The sequence below is a fragment of the Protopterus annectens genome, chromosome 5.part0 (genome assembly GCF_019279795.1).
Source record: "Protopterus annectens isolate FY-2018-M chromosome 5.part0, PAN1.0, whole genome shotgun sequence".
NCBI lineage: Eukaryota > Metazoa > Chordata > Ceratodontiformes > Protopteridae > Protopterus > Protopterus annectens.
In genome coordinates, this window is record NC_056735.1 from 1446706239 (window position 1) to 1446726582 (window position 20344).

A 20344-nucleotide genomic window follows, 5' to 3' on the forward strand; every position below is an offset into this window, starting at 1 on the left:
TCATCATTCATACTGCTGCAGTAGTCTATGGGTTGCATCCTGCCAACGATACAGCAACAGGCCAGCTTCCAAAAACTTTCTTCCCCTCACACACACACACACACACACACACACACACACACACACACACACACACACACGCTCACACTCTCTCTCTCTGTCTGCTTTTAGAGACTAGCACCTTTTTTTTTTTGGTGGGGGGGCAATATAACAGTCATAGTGACTAAAATCTTCAGCACTTTGTTGCCTCCTTATGCCAGATGCGTCTGTAAGGCTCTTCAGAGCAACAGTTGGCCTAGAGCTTCCTGTCATACAGATAAGACCCCTTTGGGGAACCCTTCTTTTGTTGTTGTTGTTAGACACGCATTTTACATTTCTTTACCTGTTTTTTTGGCAGAATTGTGGTATATCACTTTAAGAGTACCAACTTTTCAGGAAAGTTGGCAGAAGGTACTCGGATACTGATATTTTGGTCTAGAAATTGCTTTTTAGTTATAAGGTGCTGTAAGAATTATTTTGCTGTGATTTTTCAGGAAATTAGATATTTTTCTTTGTTGGAAAGTGTATTTTAAAGGCAAAACACTCTTTTAATTGAATACTTATGTACAATTCATGACAACCTACTTGTTTGTTGTGTGCTGCTTATGTAACTTTTGTGTTTCGGATTTGAACTTTATAGAAGGATTCTGTGCTGTTTGAGTGAATTAAAAAATGACTTACCTTCTGACCCGACCCCCTTTTAGCATAGCTTGCCAGCAGTCAGGCATCTTCCCTGGCCACAGCATGGATACTTACTTCAGTCTTGATGTCTTTCCTTCAATGTAGTTGAAAAGAAAAACAGTTAAAGCATGAGCCTTTGCCTTCACCACGGGCTCAGTTAATGCTTCTGCTGATGGTAGGTGATTCTGCAGTGGCTGTTGCTGGTTTCTCAGATACATTACTGGTTTCCTCAAATTTTTCTAAAGTAGCTTTGTCAGACACTGTGGATTGGAGGTCAGACGTGTCCTCTTCAGATCATATACTGTCCAGTGTGGGCATGGCAGAACTATTTTTGGTGTTGGAGACACCCTGAGTGTGTATTTTTGTGTTGGCTGGGGAGCAGACATCTTGCTCAGAATGAAATACTTTCCTCTTCTCACTCTTCCTCCAAAGATGTTCCTAGGAAAAAGAAAGAGAAAATTAATCATACTGAGAAGGGAGACCGAGAGAGAGAGAGATGGTTTCTCTGTGTAAAAATTGTCTTCTTAACTTAGCCAGGAGCTTGTTGCAGTATTGGGTGCCATCTGCCTCCTACTCTTCCTCATTCCTCCACTCTCATTGACGAGGATACTTTTTCTGATTTTTTTCGAATAATTCTGATGTAGACAGGATTATATCACCTGAGGCTTCTGTATCCGAAGATTCTTGACTCCTTAGACAGTGAGCCTGAAACTGTGTATTTGGAGGCTTTCTCATTTTCATGAGACGGCCAAGGGACTAAAGGATGTGTCTTCATAGTAACAACTGGATGTTCTTCGTGTTTCACTGTTGCAGTCATCACATTTAGGTTTGGGTTATCTGCTTGCAGTAGCCCTCAAGTCGGCCTGATTAACAAAGTCTTGGGTCCTGCGTTGGTTGCTGTCTCATGTTCCATGACGTCAGGTAGTCAGGGGTATAAAGCATGCAGCCGACACCATTTTACCAGTCGTTCTTACCGTGCGGAGCCCAAAGCAGAAACAGTTCGCAAGTGCTGGTCGGCTCACTCCTGAAATTTTCATTTTCGAGTTTCAGAACCGAAGTCTTCAACTAAAGCTAAGTACCCCATTGGGGAAACTTTTTCTTGCTCTTAACCAATGTCAGAAAAAGTCAATAATTGTAGTTCTTGTGGAAAGCAAATACCTCATAAAGATTTTCATTCGTACTGTATTCCTTGCCTAGGCCCTGACCACGACATACCTCGCTGTCGGTTTTGTGCCTTATTTAAACAAACTGTTTGTCGTCTGTATACTTACGCTTCTAAATATTTTGGTACTGTGTTCAATTATCCAGATATGGCTTCAGTAAGCCACCCGACTACCGACATTCTGAAAAAATGCAAAGATAAAGACAGAGACAGGCCACCTAGGTCCAAAGCTGCAGAAGGTACTTTTTCTAAGCTAGTCGCCAGTTCGCCGGTACTCAGTGAGGTGCTTTCGCAGCCCCTGATACCTGCTACTTCGGATTCACAGGCCTCTACTGAGACCCATTTGGAGTCCAGTATGCCACGTGATGCTTCAACTGTGGAACCTGCAGATGTCTCTACCTTGGATGGGTCTGGAGCCACTGTGGATGTACCGGCTTCTGAGGGTGTATTCAGGCCTACTGACTTGCATATTAAACCGATGCCATCTTCTTCTTCAAGACCTAAAACTCGATCCATGCCTAGAAAACCGACACCCAGACCGCATGGTCAGGCCTCTATGCCTAAAAAACAAATGATAAGAATGGCTGAAGACCTTATTATTTTAATTAGGGGAAGTCAACGTTCACCCTCTAAGAGACCTAGGACTGAATTTGGCTATGATTCTTCTTATCAGGATTCTGAAATTTCTGTTTCTTCTGATGACCAGGATTTACCCTTATCTGCCTATGAGGATTCTGATGCAGAGGACTCAAGTCCCTCTGCTTCCCCTCCAAAGGATTTCTCTTTTGGTGAAACCTTGCATACTGTTAGGGAACATTTCTACTGGGAAAGCCAGGATTACTCAGATTCTAAAAAGAGGCTTAGGGATTTCTTACTCCTGCCCCAACACAGGCCTTTAGCTGTACCCCTGTACTGGACATTGTTGATGATGCCTTTACTGAGACTAGCTTGGCCTCTGACTCCTTACCTCCTGCTCCCAGAAAACTAGATAGATATTACAAGGTTCCTGACTCTCACAAGTTCCTTTTCAAAAATCCTACTGCGGATCCTGAGACCATTTCACAGGGACCCAAGGGCATAAAGACAACAACTGCCAAAAATCCTAGTCCCTCTGATAGAGATTCCATGGTGCTGGATAGATGGGGTAAGAAAGTATACACTTCTGCAGCCTTGGCCATTAGAGCCTTAAATTGCCACTTTCATATGTTAAAATATCAGCAGCACATTATTGGATTGCTTTTACAGAAAATTATGTTGATTCCTGACAGTGCTGAAAATAGATTTATAGGATTTAATGCATTCTGATGAACAAGTTGGAAAACATACTTTGCAGTGTGGTTTTGATTCAATAGAGGCATCTTGCAGGGCTGCTGTTTCTGGGTCTGTACTTAGAAGGCATGCTTGGCTTAAGGAGCAATCTTTGCCAGATCATGTTAAAGCTAAATTGCTGGATGCTCCCTTAAACTAGGACCGCCTATTTGGCATCAAAGCAGAAGTAGTACTTAAAAAGATGGAGGAAAAGGCTAAATCTATGCAAACTATTAAAGATTTCTTGCAAGTGCAGCCTCCAAGATTTAGCAGGCATTGGCCCTCTATGAATTGGTACTTTCCTGCCTCTTCCAGACCTTTTCATTTCCAAACCCAGACCCAGCAGAACATTCAGGCTTCAGTCCCAAGGTACGCACATGAGTGGGGGGCTCCCACTTCCAAAGCAGGGAGTAGTAAGACCCCCCTCTTATGGACAACTGTCTCAATGATTTAACTTTAAAACTTCCAAGCCCTTCTTAACTGACTGCTCCTTTAGTGGGAAAGATTGCTCTGCAGGCAAAAAGACTGGGAACTCATTACCCAGGACAAATGGGTTTTAAATATAGTTTCCCAAGGATACAGATTCCACTTCCACACTTATACCCCTAAATCAGTGGGCAGAGGCTCAAAAGCAAGTTCTCTCTCTCTCTCAAGTAAAAGGGCTATTCAAACTGTCCCAGAAGAGGAAAGGGGACAAAGTTTCTGCTCAAGACTTTTTCTGGTGCCCAGAAAAGATAACTCCTGGTGTCCTGTCCTGGATCTCTCTATCCTAGATACTGTTTTGGTGATCCCAAAATTCAAGATGCTAACTCTTCACCAGTTGCTTTCTATGCTAGGCAAGGATGCCTGGTTGGTAACACTGGATTTAAAGGAAGCCTACCTGCACATCCCAATCAGGGAATCTTGCAGAAGATGCCTACACTTCAAAGCAGGCTTCGTGCACTATCAGTTCTCATCACTGCCCTCTGGCTTATCTATTGTGCCCAGTGCATTCACAAAGTGCCTAGCTCCAGTCATTGCATTTTACAGGCAAAGAAATATTAAAATATACCCATACCTGGACGATTGTCTAATTCAGGCAGAAAGCCAGGGCATACTATTGAATCATCTGGCATTTGTGCAAAAAGTGCTAACTTCTCTAGGGTACACCATAAACGAAAATAAATCACATATGGTACCCTGCAAACAAATTGTATTCCTGGGAGCAAGCTTGAACACAACTTCCCAGATGGCTTCTTTCACGCCAGAGAAACAAGTTCATTTAACTGCTTACGTCAAACTTATGACCACAAAGACCCTGCTATCTGCAAGACAAATACTGCAAGCCTTGGGGTTCATGGCCTCCTGCATTCTTCTAATTGCATGTGCAAGACTGCATATGAGGAAACTATAAAGCCTATGGTGTCAACATTCTCAAGATCTATATTCAATGATTCCTAGCATACCTTGTCTACAGATGGAGTTCCTTTGGTGGGCAGAGGCCTGCCACCACAACAAGGGACTGCCATTCACTCTACCCTCTGCCGCCCAAACCCTAATAACAGACGCATCAGACTATGCATTGGGGGCTCACTTAGCAGGGCAGTGCATTCATGGCAAATGGAACCCAAGTCAAATGCATCTGCATATCAATCAAAAAGAAATGTTAGCTGTACAGTATGCTCTGAAAGCTTTTAAGGACCACATTCTCCCAGGATAATTATTGGTAAAGACGGACAACATCACTGTTATGTGGTACATAAACAAGCAGGGGGGGGACCCACTCATACCCTCTCTGCAGGCTAGATATGGCTCTGTGGAACACAGCCTTGAGCTACCAAATGCACCTACAGGCTCAATCCCTGCCAGGAAAGCTGAATACACTGGTAGATGACATATTCAGAAATTTCATGGACCCATGCGAGTGGAAAGTGCACCTACAGGCTCAATTTCTGCCAGGAAAGCCAAATACACTGGCAGACGACCTAAGCAGAAATCTCATGGACCCACACGAGTGGAAACTGGAACCAAAGATATTCAACATGTTGAGAAACAAATGGGGGAGCCCAGAGATAGACCTGTTTGCCTCCCCCCAGAACTATCAATTGAACAAATTCTGCACAAGGACTCCCCACAAACAAGCTTGGAAAGTGGATGCCCTGTCCTTCACCTGGAAAAACTATCAGTTTATGCCTTTCCCCCTCTGCCTCTCCTCTCCAAGGTACTACTAAAGATAAAACAGGACAAACCAAGGATATAACTGATTGCACCAGGCTAGCCATACCAACACAGGGTACCCCATCTTGCGCAGTGTGTCACTGATGGCACTATGGCACCTGCTTCAGACCCTTGCTCTGCTGTCTCAGCAGGAGGGCCAGATTCTGCACCCACAGCTTCAAACCCTGAACTTGGCAGCCTGGCTAATTACCCTCAGTAAGCACGTGATGGATGTCATTCTGGAGGCAAAGAGTCCTATTAGAAAATCATATGCTGAAAAATGGAAAAGATTCTGTTCCTGGAACCAAACTCAGGGGATGGCCACAGCAGCGCCCAATTTACCTCCTATTCTTCAATACTTAACTGAGATGCTGCACAAGGGCCTTTCATTTTCCTCCATCAAAATTCATGCTTCAGCCATTTCAGCAAATTACAACACAGGACCACCCCTCTTCTCTCATCCACTGCTGAAGCAATTCCTCAGAGTGGCCAATAACTTAGGACCACCCAGGAGAGCCCCTACTCCAGCCTGGGACCTTAACTTTCAATTGGAAAAGCTCACTCTACCTCCCTTCAACCCATCTGCAAGTGCATCATTGAAATTCCTTTCTTGGAAAACAGCTTTCCTTCTAGCCATCCCTTCAGCAAGAAAGGTGTCTGAATTACAGGCCCTCATGGCAGTGGAGCCATTCATCATCTTTCATGCGGACAGGGTGTCCCTCAGGACCAATCCCTTCTTCATGCCCAAGGTGGTATCCAGTGTGGCCTTTAATCAGTCCATTCATTTGCCAACTTTCTTTTCTAGTCCACAGAACAAAGGGGAATGAATACTGCAACCCTGGGACATGCACAGACAACTTAGATTTTACTTGGACGAGACTAAACCTCTCAAGAAATCTGAATAGCTGCTGGTTGCATTGCTGCAGGGCAGAGGGGAAAGCGATTTCAAAGCAAACCATTTCTAAGTGGATTGGCCATTGCATTCATTTCTGCTGTAAGCACCATGGAAAACCTACCCCACAGGGGATAAGACCACATTCAACCAGGGCTGCATCTACCTCTACAACCTTTCTCAGAAGTGTCCCTACCAGAGACATCCTAGAACCTACTACCTGGAGTTCTGTACATACCTTCACCAAGCATTACCACTTGCCAATTTTTTCTAAATCCAGAGCTGGCTTTGCCACTGCAGTCCTGCAGGGCCTTATAGCTGGACCCAATGCTTTCTAATTGCCTCCTCCTATCCTTAGCTTTGGGAATCTACCCAAATGTGATGACCAACAGTGAAACACGAAGAACATAGTACAGTTGTGTACACTTACCATAAATGTAGATGTTCGAGTGTATTCACTGTTGCAGTCCTGGTTACCCTCCCTCAAGCCCCCTGACTTCTATTGTCTATACCTCTATTCTTGTTTACTATGCTTAAAGCTTTCTGATGTATTTGCTTTTTTGTTGGAGGTGTAACCTTGTATATAATTGCTTCCCATTAGGGGGCACCTGACATCTGGGGCAAGAAAAATTGGCAAAATGGTGTCGGCTGCATGCTTTATACCCCTAACTACCTGATGTCATGGAAGATGAGACAGCAACTGATGCAGGAACCAAGACTTTGTTAATCAGGCCGACTGAGGGCTACTGCAAGCAGATAACCCAAACGTGATGACTGCAACAATGAATACACTTTGAACATCTACATTTATGGTAAGTGTACACAACTGTACTATGTTCCCCTTGAACTGGGAAGATACTATACATTTTTAACTATAAATTTTTAAAATGAGAAGCCCTACATACTGTACTCATTTCTCCTATTCTGCCAGAATTGGAGGATGTTTTCTGTGCTGCCTGCAACTTGCCTGATTGTCAACCATCAGTACCTAAAAAGGCGGTTAAATTGTATAAAGTGTCTCAAGTTAATAACTTTCTTTTTTTCTCATCTTAAAGCAGATCTAGCAGCTGTATCTCTTATTTCTCCTGCTGTAAACAGACTCTAGTTATCCCTAACCCAATTCTAGGGGACATACCGGGTAAGGTGCTGGACAGACTGGGAAAGAGACTTTTCTTCTTCCTTTACTTTAGCCTTTAGAATTCTTAATAACCAGGGCTACACAGGGAAATTTATGCTGAAATCTGACAGCAGTTATTTTGCTTCACAACCTCCTGAAGGTAAGTCTTTGAACCATATTGTTTATAACGTGTCTTAAGTTTCTAAACATGCTTTAAAAAGTGTGTATGATTGTGCTGGTACTGTTTCCATGGCTTCTGCTTCATCTGCAGTCTTGAGATTTGTCTGGGTATGTAATCAAAAGTTTTCAGAGGTTTTAAAGCCAGCAATCTTAAATTCCCCACTGGACATGGAGGCTTCCTGATAGGCAGGTCCTCAAAATGGGATGAGATGGATAAATTAATGCAGGATGTGTGTAGGATTTTTCAGGTCCCGAGGTTCTCCTTCCTAACCCTCTCATCCCTTTAAGAGACAAAACCTACCAGGGCAATACCAGAAAACACAGAGCTTTTTTTTTTTAAAAAAAAGGGACGTGTGCCCTCCTCACAATGAGTGTACTAGAAATTTCATCACCTTTCACAACACTTGCCCCAACTGTTCCTCTTTCTCAAAATCTGACCCTTAATGCTTCCTTTTTTGGCAACAGTTTGTCTAAGACAAATGGATTTTGAAGGTGATCCAGAAGGGTTACAGCTGACAATGGATAGAAAGGCCCCCTTCTCAGGGGGAGTCTCCCCATCCTCCCATACAGATTTGTTTCCCCAAGTTCTTCTTCACATGTTAGAAGCAGGAGTCAGTGATCATGTTCCTACAGACCAAATTGGAAAAGGCTTTTATAGGTTCATAGGTAGGTACTAGTCTATTGGCCCTAGGACCTATATAAGCCTAGCCAAACGGTACCCTGGCTTTTGCCACCTAAGAAAATTATTTTCCTGTGCCCCTGTCAATTTTCCATCTCCCATCCTATCATCAAGATTTTTCTTGAAGAGTGCTAATGAGGAGCTTTGTTTGATATAGATAGGTAGCTTGTTCCAGAGTGTGGGAAGTCTCTGTGACAGGAATCTATCCCTCCAGCATATTCTGTTTATTGTGGTGACAAGGTTTAGGTCCCTAGAGCATGTAGCTCAGAGGGATTGGGAATTCTTTAAGTGGAGCATGTCCAACAGCTCTGGCTTTGACATAGCTTTGCATGTTAGGCAAAGATCGCCTCTGAGTAGGCGATATGCGACAGAGTAAAGCTGGAGTTTTTTGAGACGGTCTGCATAGGGCATCTGTTTGAGGCCGGTAATCCTCTTTGTGAGGTATTTCTGTGGCCTTTCCAGTTGTTGTAGATGTCTTGTGAGATGCATACCAAAAGGGGCGTTGTACTCTATAATGGGTCCAATGAGTGATGAGTAGAGGGGAACAATGACTTTTTTCATGGTTGAGAAACTTTTTGGGATGAGGTGTGCCATGTAGAAGGATTTTGTGACTACTGTGGCAATGTGATTATCAAAGGAGAGAGACTACTGTCCACCTGTGTCCCAAGGTCTCTTATCACACTTTTGGTGTTAAGTAGACTATCGCCTATGTGGTACTTAATGGGTACAAAGTTTTTACCAAAAGGGATGACAATGCACTTTTTGGCATAAAGCTAGAGGCCATGGCTTTGACACCAGGCATCTGTCTCAGTGAGGCCATTTTGTAGGATGTCCACATCGTTAGGAGTTTTGATTATGGATCCTAGTTTGCAGTCATCTGCAAACTTTGTTAGCCAAAGACCTTCTGTGTTAGCCTGTACTTCAGAGAAGTAGATACCAAACAGGAGAAGGACCTAGGACTGAACCCTGTGGTACTCCACTTGTCACTGGTCTGAAGTTGGATTTAGAGTCTGCTACTTTCACAGTGTGGGTCTTGTCAGTGAGCCAGTTGGCAACCCATCTTGTGACATAGGGATTTCTACCTAGTTTAGTGAGTTTATCTATAATTCCAGAGTGGGGGATGGTGTCAAAAGCCTTGGCGAGATCTGGATAGGCTGTGTGAACTACCTTACCCTCATCTACGGCTTTGGTAACCACTTCAAAGAAATCTATCAGGTTTAGGAGACATGATCTGCCTTTTACAAACCCAAACTAGGTAGGGTCCAGAGTTTGGAGATTACCAATGTCATTGTTTATAGGTTCCATGATGATACATTCCATAGCCTTGCAGACCAGGCTCGTCAGGCTAATGGGGCGGTAGTTCCTGGGGTCCGTGGTGACTCCAGAATGTTTCTGGTTCCAAAGAAGGAACACTCTTGGAGACTGGTGTTGGATCTATATTTTCTCAGTCTTTTTCTGAAGTTTCCAAAATTCAAAACAGCTGATCTTGCAGTGTTTGCTCTGCTCTGAGCTCAGAGTTTTATGGTAGACTTAGACCTCATAGATGTTTACCATCACATCTGATTGTCTCTTTCATTCCTCCTCAAATATAGATTGCAAATTATTCCATGGATCTGACTCAGCTGCATTTCTTCAGACAAGGATCCAAGACTCAAGTTCCTCCCACTACGCATAATGCTCTGCACTCCAACCCACCTCCTCAGAGCTCATTTGCTGTCAATGGAATCAGATGTGGTCATGTTAGTCTTGAGCAAATTAGTGGTTTTCCTTTGGGTATCTTCTATACAGGTAAGTTAATTTTACCTTGTCTTCTTATCTTTACTTCCTTCCCTACCTCTTTATAGTGTGTGTGGTGTCTTTTCTCACTCCTGCCTCTATGGCACTCATTTTAACAGTTTTTCCCCGCACTCTGGGTAGATGGTAACTGTTAGGCTCCCCTTCTAGTTCACCTCTTTCTTCTTACATTCCTTTTCCTGATTAAAAAATCTTTGTTTTTTAGGGCTTTACTGTTTGTTGGGGTGTCTCTGGTTTCTTTTGTATCCTTAAGTGTCTATCGTGTGAGTGTCGAAAAGTTTTTGTTATGGCTGACAAACCTTCTGGGTTTAAGTGGTGCTCGGAATGTGGATGTAATTTCCCGCATTTCGATGCACATTTTTTATGTATATACTGCTTGGGTGCAGAACATCTGCAGTCGTCCTGCTCTATTTGCGAGAGTTTTAACCCAAGAGTTGTAGCTGACTGCAAAAACAAACTGATTTTGAGGGGTCTGTTGCCTGCTTATTCTCCAGGGGCTTAAACCCCCTCTAAGAGCCATTCGGGATCCTCCAACTTCAAGAAGCACCCTCATAAATCTTCAGGGGCATCTTCAGAGCCACCTGCTAAGGTTGGGAGGACCTCAGATCTGACCTCTATAGATCACTGAACCACTTCAGCGCCGGCTAATGTGAAGTTCTCAGGTCTCCTGGCACACCAATCCAACGAAAGTAAGAAGCGTATAAACCAGGTATAATTAAACAAATAAAACAGATTAAATAAAGCGCTTTTCGTCGCCTTGATTAAGGCAACTTCTTCAGATTTCACATTACATTCACAAGACCATTTAAATAACAAGCAGAACCATCATGTGGTCAAATTTTGACTAATCAAATACTTTCATGTATAGATGTCAAAAATTTCTAAAAGTACTATAAGTATTAAAAACATTCTTAATATGTCTGAAAAAACTTTTGTATTAACTTTTTTTTAAAAAATGTCACCAAAAACCTACTTTTACATGTATAACAAGTAAAACGTGTATGTATATGGAAAATAATATAATGACATAAGCCATATGTCTATATTCGTTGTTATAATACGTTTCTTGACACTAAATAAAAAAGTATAGGTAATACATTTCACAACTATAAACAGTGGATAATGAAGTAATGCCTCCAGAATTATACACTATGTTTTTAGACTCATTAATTTTAAAAGACATATAATATTACAATGGTCATTTAACCCGGGTTCACAAAAGGCATTAGATCTTATTTGCCATGAAAGTTCGCCCTCCTCAAGTAACAAGTTAAAAGGCCCACCCCGAATGTTATGTTGGATTTGGTCGATAGCTTTAAAAGTAAAGTTATGGCCTGGGTATATTGACTTGTGTCTAGCTAGAGCATTATCACTTTTGTTAGTATGGCATAAATGTGTTCGTATATTCGATCTCTAAGCCTTCGCTCAGTTTTCCCTATGTAGAATGCTTTACAGAGGGAACATAGGGCAACATAAATCACCATTTTTGAGTTACAGTTTAGGTTATGTTTCATGTAAAATGTCCTACCATTTATATTAAATGTATAGCCTGTGTTAATATATCTACACATACTACAGCAACCACAATTAGTCATGCCTGTCAGTCTGTGTGTGTTCTTATGGTTTTGAGCTTCCAATGTCTTTTTTAGGTTGTTACCTTTCCTAAAAATAATTCTTGGTCTCGAATTTAGTTTTTCCGCCAATAATTTATCTTGTTTTAACAGTTCCCAGTTCTTAAATAATACATTTCTTATGACTATACTGTCTGTACTAAATGTTGTGATGAAACTATATTCAAAATTCTCCTCTTTGTTTGACTTAGTAGTTTGGATGCTACTTAAGTTGTCATTGTTAAAGTCCAAGTTTAAAGGACTAAGATCTAATGTGTCCAATGTTCCTTCGTCCCCTAAGATTGGTTTTAAAAGGCCACTTGTCCTTTTCTTATACACTTCATCGGAAACTGACTCTATTAAAGACAGGGGGTACCCTCTTTGTTGGAACATACTGGTTAATAAATTACATTCGTCAAGAAAGTCAGGTTCCCTCGACACCATTCTAGCTGCTCTGATCATTTGACCTTTGACAATGGATCTTTTTTGTGGGTTAGGATGGGAGCTAGAGAAGTGCAAAAGTGCATTACAATATGTGTCCTTACGGTGTATTCTTGAAAAGTACTGTTCCTTCACTTTGTCTTTAGACAAGTGTACATCCAAATAGTCCATACAGGTCTCCTGAAAGTTATATGTAAATTTAAGGAAACCTGTTGTAGAATTCAGGTATTCAATCAATTTAGTTGCAGAATCTGAATTGCCTCTAAACATGATGAAAATATCATCCGGGAACCGGGTATAGTAAAGAATATTACCCATACAATTACAGTTGTTGAACACGTAATTTTTCTCCCAGTATGCCATCACAGTATTGGCAAAACTTGCCCCACGTGGCGACCCCATAGCTACCCCGTTTTTGTAAGTATATGTCATTGTGAAATGAAAAATAGTTATTAGTTAAAATGATGTCTAACAAGGTTTCAACTAAATATATTTCTTGACTCAATGCTTTTTTACTGTGAAGGAATAAGCTCGTCCATTCCATGCCATCTAAATGGGGGATTGAGGTGTACAAATCTTTAACATCTGTAGTCAAGAAGTTGTTAAGGGGATCGAAGGACAATTCATTAATCTTCTGTAAAAATGTCCAAGAATCTTTACAAATCTGGATTTCAGTTGCTAAATATTTTTTTAAAATGTCATCCACTACTTTGGCACATGGATATGTAATAGATCCTCGACCATCAGTTAGTGGTCTAAAAGGTGGATTTGCCAAATCTTTGTGGATCTTAGGAATTGCAAACAAAACAGGAATTTTCGGCCAAAGCATGTTCATATAGTTGTATTGGTCAATATCAATTTTTGCTTCAATAAATAAATCATTGATATACCCAGAAATACGTTTATATGCTATATTAACTTCATTAATTGATGCCTTAAGATATGCAGCACTGTCTAAAAAGTTCTGAACTCTAGTAACATAGTCAAGTTCATCAAAAAGAGCTATACCCCCTCCTTTGTCAGGTTTTATAGCTCGAACCTTTAAAGATTTAAATAAGTTAAGTGCTGTCATTTCTTCACTAGTAATGTTTGCAGCTTCATGTTTGTTAAACAAACTGCTGTAATTGTTAGCAAAAAATCTCAGGTCTAGTTCCGTTACCATTTCAAACATGTTTAACAAAGGGTGTAGAGGAAGGTTAAAAGTACTGGGAGCTCGAAAAGCGGAAGGTGGACAATTAGTTGTTCTCATTGAATTACCAAATAAAACCTTAAGGTTAAGTTTCCTTACAGTTTTAAATCTTTCACAGTCCTGACTATGTCCATCTGGCGACTTGGCACAAAAGTGTTTCCTTTAGCTAAAACTTCCACCAAAATTGGATCAGTCTCAATGGAAGAGTAATTGTATATGTGAAAGTCACCTGTCTTGTTTTTAACAATCACAACCCCGTGTTGCAAATCTTTTGTTAGTTCTTGTATTTGCTGTTTCTGCAATTTTTGTTTTTTTGAGAGTACTTGTTGGTTTTTTTCGGGATTGCTCCAGAATTGGAGTCCTTGTGAAAATTTAAACTGTTTGAGTTATGGTTAGAAGTGTTAGATGTTTCATAATGGTTAGAACTTCCTTTGTTATTACTAGAACGAATACGCTCGCTACGCCTGATAGTATCATTAGAAGTTTCATCATTCACATCAGTTAAGTTCTTTAAATTCTCTGCATTGCTTCCCCCATTATTTGCCACGTTAATTGTTGCTCTCCCAACTTGTGATATAGGTGGCTTAGGGTAAGCGAGACCGTTCTCATAGGCAGTACGGTCCCTATTCATTTTTCTAATTTTATTAGATTTAAGTCTATCAAGCAGTTGTTCAATACTAGTAAAACATCTCTCATGGTCGTATTTATATCGACCAAAGTCAGCATGAGAGATGATTAAAGAGTTAAGTTCACATACTTCTTGTGATAGTTCTACAATTTGTAAATTGTAATGCTTGAGCATTAGATCCATTAGTGCTAAACCCTGCTGGTCAAACAGTGTATTCAGTTCTAAGTGGAATAAAGAGTCTGCGATGAGACCAGTAGGGTATATATGTCGGCGCAAACCTTTTGGAACAATGTGCTCTTTAATGCATTCTTGAAAATAGTTAACCTCAAGTTGTAGTTTCTTGAGTTTCAAAAGTTTAATATCCAACAGTTTCAAATTATCTGTGATAAAGGCAGAATGTACCTGCTCGTTGTTACCGTTGTCAGCTCGTTGCCCTTCAAAGTTGTCTTGATTAAAGCACAAATTCCACGTGTCTTTAATCCACTCTTGTAGCTGAAAGGTACTATTAAGCTCCACAATGTTATTTTGTACTCCGCTTATGTTATTAGAAGGTAAATTATGAGTCAAAGTCGGTATGTTGTTGTTTCCATTCGAGTTGCCACTGTTATAATTGTTGTTAATTCCACCATTACTTAAATTAAGCAGTGGAGACCCAGTGGTTCTATTACCGGCAAGTTGCTGGTCGCTTGCTGTAAGTGTAGGCGTATTGCTAACCAAATTTACTGCAGCTGGTCTTGTTGGTTGTTGCTGTTTGTCAAACCGAGCAGACAAGGCATCTACGCGTTGCGATAATGCATGAATAAGGGCTGTTAAAGTCAACAGCTCATCTTGTGGTTGAGTTGGTATAAATAACACTGGACTGTTTCACATTACATTCACAAGACCATTTAAATAACAAGCAGAACCATCATGTGGTCAATTTTTTTATTTTTTTTATAGTTGTGAAATGTATTACCTATACTTTTTTATTTAGCGTCAAGAAACTTGTTATAACAACGAATATAGACATATGGCTTATGTCATTATATTATTTTATTATTTTCCATATACATACACGTTTTACTTGTTATACATGTAAAAGTAGGTTTTTTGGTGACATTTTTAAAAAAAGTTAATACAAAAGTTTTTTCAGACATATTAAGAATGTTTTTAATACTTATAGAAATGTTTGACATCTGTACATGAAAGTATTTGATTAGTCAAAATTTGACCACATGATGGTTCTGCTTGTTATTTAAATGGTCTTGTGAATGTAATGTGAAATCTGAAGAAGTTGCCTTAATCAAGGTGACGAAAAGCGCTTTATTTAATCTGTTTTATTTGTTTAATTAAACCGGGTTTATTAGTTTATACGCTTTTTACTTGCGTTGGATTGGTTTGCCAGGAGACCTTTGTTGATGTCCTTCAAGGATGCATCTGCAGTCATAACATATGGGTTGTCCTGCCTCAGGCAGCCCATCGGTCGGCCGGATTCCAAAGTCTGGGTCTGGCCTCGGCTGATGTCGCACTTTCCCCAACGTCAGAGCGTCTGGGGTATAAAAGCATCAGCCGACGCCATTTTCCTCAGTCTTTCCTGCCGTGTGGTGCCCGAAGCAGAAGCAGTTCGCAAGTGCCGGTCGGCCAGCTCCTGTGATTCAGCTACCAAAGACTTCGGAAAAGCTAAGTACCCCGTTGGGGACTCTTTCTTGCCTCAGCCGATGTCAGATAAAGTAAATAATTGTTTAACTTGTGGGAAACAAATACCTCATAAGGATTTCCACTCTTACTGCCTCCCTTGCTTAGGCCCAGACCACGACATCTCGGCCTGCTCTCCCTGTGCTTCCTTCAACCGACGAACTCTTAGACGTCGGTCTGAGTTTGCAGAGGAATTTTTGGGGCTAATTTTGCATATAAGATGCCGTCGGAGACTCCGACTTCGCATGTGGTTAAAAAACGGAAGGACAAGGACCGACCCTCGCGGCCCACGGTTTCGGCTGAAACCACGGTCAGGCCTACCGCGAGTGTCTCGGTTTCGGCTGAAACCGAGTCCTCGGTGCTTCCTATTACCGAATCCATTCAACCGACTACCTCGGCCCCGGAGGCTCCGGCCGAGTCGGTTATTGAATTACCTACTGAAACTGGTGTCCAGGACATGTCCGACACCATTCCTTTAGACAAGTCTACTCCTGCACGTGGTGCAGCCAGACCCCCTGCATCCATGTCCATTAAGGCCTTCTCTAGGGCTAAAGCTGCCAAACTTGCTAAAACTTTGCCTCCCAAGACTACCTCTCAGAGGCCTTCTACTGGCTCTCAGATTCTCAGCCTAGCAGAGGATCTTATCTCTTTAATTAGAGGTTCTCAACCTCACCCAGACAGGGGCTCTCTTCCACCACCAGACAAAAGGCACAGGGTTGAGCTCTGTGACCCCCACTCTTCAGATGAGTCTACGGATGAATCTGTGTTGTCAGAACACCAGCAGGAGGCTTATTTGGCCTACGAGGATTCTGATGCTGAAGAATCTATTCCTTCGGCCTCCCCTCCTGAAGAGTTTTCTTTTGGTGAGACACTGCACTCTATGAGAGAACATTTTCAATGGCAGGGCCAGGAATTTTCTGATTCTAGAAAGAGATTAAGGACCTTTTTACATTTACCTCAGCATAGGCCTTTAGCTATACCTCCTGTTTTGAATGTTATTGATGATGTGTACTCTGATGCTAGTACAGCCCCTGATTCTCTCCCTCCGGCTCCTGCCAAACCTGATAGGTACTACAGGGTCCCGGATTCTCATCTACACCTGTACAAGGCCCACACTGCAGACCCAGAAACTATTTCTCAGGGCCCAAAAGGGGTTGCAGCTGCCACTGCTAAAAATCCTCTACCTTCTGAAAGGGAGTCTAGAGCTTTAGAGAGATGGGGGAAGAAAGTTTATACTTCTGCAACTCTTTCCATGAGGGCATTAAATTGTCAATTTCATATGATTCAGTACCAAGAGTATTTGTTAGATGAATTGTATAAGAAGCTTTCCTCCTCTGAACCCCTTGACCGTAAATCACTTCATGATCTGGTACATAACTCACAGCAGGTTAGCAACCATTTTTTGCAGTGTGGTTATGATGCACTGGAAGCTTCATGTAGGTCAGCTATGACAGGGGCAGTTATACGAAGGCATGCCTGGTTGAAGGAACAATCTCTACCGGACCATGTTAAAGCTAAGCTCCTGGATGCTCCAATGGAAAAGCAAAAATTATTTGGTTCCACGGCTCAGGAGGTCTTAAAGAAGTTTGAAGAAAAGGCGAAATCTGTGCAAACAGTCAAGGACTTCCTGCAGGTACAACCACCGAGATTCAGCAGAAATTGGCCTACTAAGAATTGGTCCTTTCCAGACTCAGACAGATCCCAGAGAGGCAGGAACAGGCGTGCCAGAGGTAGAGGGCAAGCTAGAGGCTCCTACAGAGGCCGTCAGTGGCAGCCTCCCAACCAGAGAGGTAGTGCAGGAACAACAACAACAACTGCTACACCAGGACAGACTCAATGACTTTATTTTGACTCCGCCGACCAGGGCTCAATTAGAAGCACCATTGGGTGGAAAGCTTTCTTTATTTTCAAAAAAATTGGCATTACATTACAAGGGACTCATGGACACTGCAAATAATAGACAAAGGATACAGGTTCCATTTCCACACATTGCCAAAAAGAAAAGGAATGCCAGACCTGCCACCAAATCAGAGGGCAGAGGCTTTGAAGCAAATCACCAAATTAATACAAATGAAAGCCATAGAAAAGGTACCTCTTTCAGAACAAGGCCAAGGATTTTATTCCAGGTTATTCCTTGTTCCAAGAAAAGAAAATCAATGGAGGCCTATTCTCGACCTGTCCGCACTGAATACTTACCTCATTGTGCCAAAATTCAAGATGCTGACCCTACAGCAGCTTCTTCCCATGCTGGGCAAGGAGTCTTGGCTGGTGACTCTAGATCTCAAGGAGGCATACCTGCATGTCCCTATTCAACAAAGTTGCAGAAGACACCTCAGATTTCTTGCAGGATCAGAGCATTATCAATTCTCAGCATTGCCCTTTGGCTTATCTACTGCGCCCAGAGTATTCACGAAATGCCTGGCATCAGTAATTGCACACTGCAGACTTCAGGGGATTCAAATCTACCCATATCTGGACGACTGCTTGATACAAGCGGACAACAAGAAAAATTTGTTAAAGGACTTGGGCTATGCCATCCAACTATTACAGGCCTTGGGATACACAGTCAACTTCCACAAATCAAGACTTGTTCCATCCCAAAGAATAACCTTTTTGGGTGCAGATCTAGACACAACCACCCAAATGGCCTTTCTCACAGAAGAAAAACAAAAACAACTTCCGGATTACTTCAAAAACTTGACAAGACAAACTCAGCTGACTGCAAGGAAAATCCTGCAGGCCCTGGGTTACATGGCATCCTGCATAATTCTAATTCCACAAGCCAGGCTGCATATGAGAAAATTGCAATGGTACCTAAGTAGTGTATGGACTCAGCACAGTCACAGCTTATAAACTTTGATTCCACTCATCCCTTGCCTTCAAAAGGAATTCCTGTGGTGGGCTCAAGCCTGCCAGTCCAACAGAGGGTTGCCTTTCAACAAACCAAAAGCAAACCAAACCATCACCACGGACGCTTCAGACCGAGGTTGGGGAGCACATATGGAGGGCAAATGTATCCAAGGGCTATGGTCTCAAGGACAGCTACGCATGCACATAAACCAAAAGGAAATGCTGGCAGTGATGCATACAATCGAGGCTTTCAAACCTTGCCTTCATCAGGGCCACCTGCTAATAAGGACAGACAACACCACAGTTATGTGGTACATAAACAAGCAAGGAGGCACGCATTCTTACCCTCTATGCAGACTGGCTATGAATCTATGGGAACTTTGCTTGAAACTCAATATACAACTGCAGTCCCAGTTCGTGCCAGGGAAAGACAATACTCTGGCAGACAGCTTAAGCAGAACTACCATGGATGCACACGAATGGATGCTGCACCTATACATCTTCTTACTCATAACACAAACATGGGGAAGGCCGGAGATAGATCTGTTCGCCTCACCCCACAATCATCAACTGAAGACCTTTTGCTCAAGGACATACCACCCACAAGCATGGAAGGTGGGCTCTCTTTCTTTCAGCTGGAAAGCTTGAAAAGTTTATGCTTTCCCACCACTCCCATTAATGTCCAAGGTTTTACTGAAGATCAGGGCAGAACAGCCAAGAGTGATTCTGATAGCTCCAGACTGGCCAAGGCAGCACTGGTACCCACTGTTGAAGAGCTTTTCACAGACGAAACCGTGGCCTCTCCCCCTATGGCCACTTCTTCTGACGCAGAACAATTTCAAGATCCTGCATCCCAACCTAAAAACCTTACAGCTAACTGCCTGGAGAATACCATGACTCCTCCTCAGAATAGCTTATCCCAGAGAGTAAAGGACATTATTATGGAAGCTCGCCGTCCTTCCACAAGGAAGGCATACTCAGCAAAATGGAAAAGATTTCTCATTTGGAACACAACAAAAGGCCTAGATGTGACAGTGATGAGCATGGCACATATACTGGAATACTTAGCAGAATTGTTCCACAATGGCCTGTCTTATTCTTCCATTAAGATACATGCCTCAGCAATTTCAGCAGAATACAATGTAAATCCACCTGTCTTCTCGCATCCTCTCTTAAGACAATTTCTCAGAGGAATCAAAAACATCAATCCTCCAAGGAAACCACCTTTACCTACTTGGGACCTTAACTTTGTGCTGGAAAAACTAACACTTCCTCCCTTTGAACCAGCAGCATCGGCAGATCCACAGTTTCTGTCTTGGAAAACTGCATTCCTTCTGGCCATAACTTCAGCAAGAAGGGTATCTGAGTTACAAGCTTTAATGGCAGTGCAGCCATTTCTTATTTTTCATCAAGACAGAGTTTCATTAAGAACCAATCCTACTTTTATGCCAAAGGTGGTATCTAGGGTATCCTTGAACCAAGCAATTCACTTGCCTACATTCTTCCCAAATCCACAAAATAAAGGGGAGAAACTTCTACACACTCTGGATATACACAGACAATTACGCTACTATTTGGACAGAACTAAAAATTACAGAAAGACTGACCAACTGTTTGTAGCATATGCTGCTGGGGCACAAGGAAAAGCAATTTCCAAACAGACAATTTCAAAATGGATAGGAAATTGCATTCTCTTTTGCTACTCCTTTCATGGAAAGACTGTTCCTGTGAATATTAGGCCTCATTCCACGAGAGCCACAGCCACCACTACAGCCTTCCTAAGAGGGGTGGCTACCAAGGACATTTTAGAAGCTGCTACATGGAGCTCCGTGCATACATTTGCCAAGCATTACAATTTACCTTTATTCTCCAGATCAAGTTTTGCTACAGCAGTCCTGCAGGGT

The 20344-nt window shown here is 42.1% G+C and overlaps 1 protein-coding gene across 2 annotated transcripts in view; it reads left to right on the plus strand.

Moving 5' to 3' along the window:
- Positions 1–20344, plus strand: part of TPP2 (tripeptidyl peptidase 2) — a 2672548-nt gene that overhangs the window by 2010172 nt on the left and 642032 nt on the right. The gene's annotated exons all lie outside the window — the stretch shown is intronic.